The sequence below is a fragment of the Octopus sinensis genome, linkage group LG19, assembly GCF_006345805.1.
Source record: "Octopus sinensis linkage group LG19, ASM634580v1, whole genome shotgun sequence".
Lineage (NCBI taxonomy): Eukaryota > Metazoa > Mollusca > Cephalopoda > Octopoda > Octopodidae > Octopus > Octopus sinensis.
The window spans coordinates 46,679,787-46,684,689 of record NC_043015.1 but is presented as its reverse complement, the minus strand read 5'-3'; positions in this window follow the sequence as shown (position 1 = coordinate 46,684,689).

Here is a 4,903-nt window from a genome sequence, read left to right as displayed (position 1 = left end):
GCCTTTTCAAAGTCATTAAAACTGATGGAATCAAGGGAGGCTGTTACCCATCAGAGGAGTAAAACAGGCCATTGTAAAGGTAATACAAAAGCAGTGGGGAGCAATAGTGAGTTTGTGAGACAGGTGCATGGAAGAAAATAGTCACAGAATTTTGTTTAGGAAAAAGTCACATTTTATTTAAAGACTGCTATGAACAATTAAGTAATGAAAAAATATTTTAAGTCAATTATTAATTAACTTGGGTATGTGGGTATCTTGAAAATACCCCACATATGACTGTACTTTTAGTTACTAGTTGCTCTTTGGCAAGTTGTAGCACCTGTCCAGCCACCCTGCCTGGGATACAGCAAAGTCATAGGATCGCAGCATGGCAGATTGTGAAGGCCGAGAGCTGGCAGAAATGTTAGCATGCCGGACGAAATGCTTAGCGGTATTTCGTCTGCAGCTATATACTGTGTTCAAATTCCACTGAGGTAGGCTGAGCCTTTCATCCTTCCGGGGTTGATAAATTAAGTACCAGTTACACACTGGGGTTGATGTAATCGACTTAATCCGTTTGTCTGTCCTTATTTGTTCCCTCTGTGTTTAGCCCCTGGTGGCTAATAAAGAAATAGGTACTTTATCTGTCTTTACATTCTGAGTTCAAATTCCGCTGAGGTCAACTTTGCCTTACATCCTTTCAGGGTTGATAAATTAAGTACCAGTTACGCACTGGGGTCGATGTAATCGACTTAATCCATTTGTTTGTCCTTGTTTGTCCCCTCTGTGTTTAGCCCCTTGTGGGCAATAAAGAAATAAGAAACATTAGCACGCCGGGCGAAATGCTTAGCGGTATTTCGTCTGCTGCTATATACTGTGTTCAAATTCCGCTGAGGTAGGCTGAGCCTTTCATCCTTCCGGGGTTGATAAATTCAGTACCAGTTACACACTGGGGTTGATGTAATCGACTTAATCCGTTTGTCTGTCCTTATTTGTTCCCTCTGTGTTTAGCCCCTGGTGGGTAATAAAGAAATAGGTACTTTATCTGTCTTTACATTCTGAGTTCAAATTCCGCTGAGGTCAACTTTGCCTTACACATCCTTTCGGGGTTGATAATTAAGTACCAGTTACGCACTGGGGTCGATGTAATCGACTTAATCCATTTGTTTGTCCTTGTTTGTCCCCTCTGTGTTTAGCCCCTTGTGGGCAATAAAGAATAAGAAACATTAGCACGCCGGGCAAAATGCTTAGCGGTATTTCGTCTGCTGCTATATACTGTGTTCAAATTCCGCTGAGGTAGGCTGAGCTTTTCATCCTTCCGGGGTTGATAAATTAAGTACCAGTTACACACTGGGGTTGATGTAATCGACTTAATCCGTTTGTCTGTCCTTATTTGTTCCCTCTGTGTTTAGCCCCTGGTGGGTAATAAAGAAATAGGTACTTTATCTGTCTTTACATTCTGAGTTCAAATTCCGCTGAGGTCAACTTTGCCTTACATCCTTTCGGGGTTGATAAATTAAGTACCAGTTACGCACTGGGGTCGATGTAATCGACTTAATCCATTTGTTTGTCCTTGTTTGTCCCCTCTGTGTTTAGCCCCTTGTGGGCAATAAAGAAATAAGAAACATTAGCACGCCGGGCGAAATGCTTAGCGGTATTTCGTCTGCTGCTATATACTGTGTTCAAATTCCGCTGAGGTAGGCTGAGCTTTTCATCCTTCCGGGGTTGATAAATTAAGTACCAGTTACACACTGGGGTTGATGTAATCGACTTAATCCGTTTGTCTGTCCTTATTTGTTCCCTCTGTGTTTAGCCCCTGGTGGGTAATAAAGAAATAGGTACTTTATCTGTCTTTACATTCTGAGTTCAAATTCCGCTGAGGTCAACTTTGCCTTACATCCTTTCGGGGTTGATAAATTAAGTACCAGTTACGCACTGGGGTCGATGTAATCGACTTAATCCATTTGTTTGTCCTTGTTTGTCCCCTCTGTGTTTAGCCCCTTGTGGGCAATAAAGAAATAAGAAACATTAGCACGCCGGGCGAAATGCTTAGCGGTATTTCGTCTGCTGCTATATACTGTGTTCAAATTCCGCCAAGGTCGACTTAGCCGTTCATCCTTTCAGGGTCGATTAAATAAGTACCAGTTACGCATATATAGTCAGAAAAAATTTCAGTAAGCATTTTGTCTGATGTTACAATGACTGTGCCAGCTTGTTGTTGCCTTATCATTAACACATCAAACAAAATGCTTATTGACATTTCCCTTGTTTTGACATCACATGATGCTTGTAAAATGAGCATCATCATCATCATACAAGCAATGTTCTTCATTTCCAGTCTCCCATGAAAAGCACGGAGGCCTGGTGAGGCTGGCAACGGCCACGATTGGATGGTGCTTTTTACGTGCCACCGGTACGGAGGCCAATCGGGGTGGCACCACTGGCAACAGCCACGTTCGAATGGTTCTCTTACATGCCACCGGCACTGGTATCACAGATACAATTTCCATTGATGTTGATCGATTTCGATTTTGATTCTCACTTGCCTCAACAGGTCTTCACAAGTAGAGTTTTGTGTCCCAAGAAGGAAAGGTATGCATAAGTGGACTGGCTACATCCCAGGTAAAGGCCACGAGTTATAGTCTGGTAAAGGCCATGGGTTATATATATATACACACACACATATATTATATATATATATATATATATATATATATATATATATATATATATATATATATATACATATATATATACACACTTATACATATACACACATATACATACATACACACACACACACATATATGTAGATGCATACATACATGGACATACATACACGTCCATACACACCAATATATAAACGTGTATGTGTGTGTGTGTGTGCATGTGTAACATGTAGGTAGTTTCCTGCATGTTAATCCACAGGCATTTACTGGACAGATAATTATTGCCACTGCTTCTTCTTGCAGATTAACTAGCAAAGGCACATATGCACAGTCATGCATACACACACACACACACACACACACATGCTTACATTGTTTTCCCCTCTTCAGTGACTCCTCTTCCTCCTCCTCCTCCATCATTTCCTTTATCTCTTTCTGAGGCTCCTTAAACGAAATTGTCGTGTTCTAATGTCCGTGTAATGGCGCGGGAATAATCAAAGGCATGAATGGTGAACGTAAACCAATTGATTTATTATTAGACGGAGGGAGTCTGAAACGAAATGGACAATGGCAGAGAATAGAATACCGAATAACAATGCTAGGACTTCTTATCTTTTGATTATGTGATTACTCATGTCAAGTCAAAGGAAATGGTTTTTATTCGGCAGTCTCCATTAATTTCTAGCCTGAAGTTGCATTTCATTTCAATAAGTAGCGTTTCCAGTCTATTAGGTGGAAAACCATGTAAAAAAAGAACAACAAAAAATAAATAAAAATACAAATAAAATGCTTAAAATAATATAAATATATATATAAAAAAAAAGGAAATGAATTCTTGGGATTTTAAAAGGGTCCGCGTGACCAGACATTGAAGTTGATGTAATTGTCATCAAGAATTTGTTTTATTTTCACTGGAGTATTTTCGTTTGGCTTTGACAAGATTTCACAACAGCACCGATCAATCATATGTTAACGTAGTTCTTGCTGATGTTGTAGTAGCCGTTCTTTGGTCCCAGATTAGCTCTGAAGAGAGCTATCTGGCTTGTCAGAGAAATTCATTCATTTTTGTTTGTTTGTTTTTTCTACCTGGCATTCCATCGTCATATGTCTGTAAATTCATCATCATCATCATCATCGTTTAGCATCCGCTTTCCATGCTAGCATGGGCTGGACGGTTCAACTGGGGTCTGGGAAGCCAGACGGCTGCACCAGGCCCAGTCTGATTTGGCAATGTTTCTACGGCTGGATGCCCTTCCTAATGCCAACCACTCCGTGAGTGTAGTGGGTGCTTTTTACATGCCACCGGCACAGGTGCCAGACGAGGCTGGCAAATGGCCATGGTAGGATGGTGCTTTTTATGTGCCACCGGCACGGGGGCCAGGCGGGGCTGGCAACGGCCACGATCGGATGGTGCTTTTTACGTGCCACTGGCATGGGGGCCGTCGGGGCAGCGCTGGCAATGACCACGTTTGGATGGTTCGCTTACCGGCACTGGTATCACAGCTACAATTTCCATTGATGTTAATCGATTTCGATTTTGATTCTGATTCTCACTTGCCTCAACAGGTCTTCACAAGTAGAGTTTTGTGTCCCAAGAAGGAAAGGTATGCATAAGTGGACTGGCTACATTCCAGGTAGAGGCCATGGGTTGTAAATTGGTAAAATTTATTCAAATTTCAAAACTGATAAACATTGTAGAAAAATACATCTCTAAAAAAAACAAAAAAAAAAAACAACCTGTAAATACTACAATAAAAATACTTTTTATGCTAATTCAAATAACAATGGAAATTATTAAAACAGTGTTTCTCAAACTACTTTTTCCCTAGGCCCTACTAAAGCTTTCCAGAAAAAATGTATTCCCCACTGGTGGCTGGAAGAAGGTATAGGTGTAGTATGCTTGCTGTGAAAAAGAATTTTCACAATTTCATGTCCCACTAAAAAACAAAAAGAAAAACTAATTTGGATCCCACACCCCACATCAGGAATCACTGAATTAAAATAAAGATGAGTGAGCAGGGAATGGACAAAGTTAGCTGACCATGGCCATCCTGCGAATTTTAATATGTAGACCTCCTTTGCTCAATGTGTGGAGGTGCGTGGCTTAGTGGTTAGGGTGTCAGCACCATGATCGTAAGATTGTGGTTTCGATTACTGGACTGGGCGATGCGTGTGTTCTTGAGCAAAATACTTCATTTCACGTTGCTCCAGTCCACTCAGCTGGCAAAAATGAGTAACGCTGCGATGGACTGGCG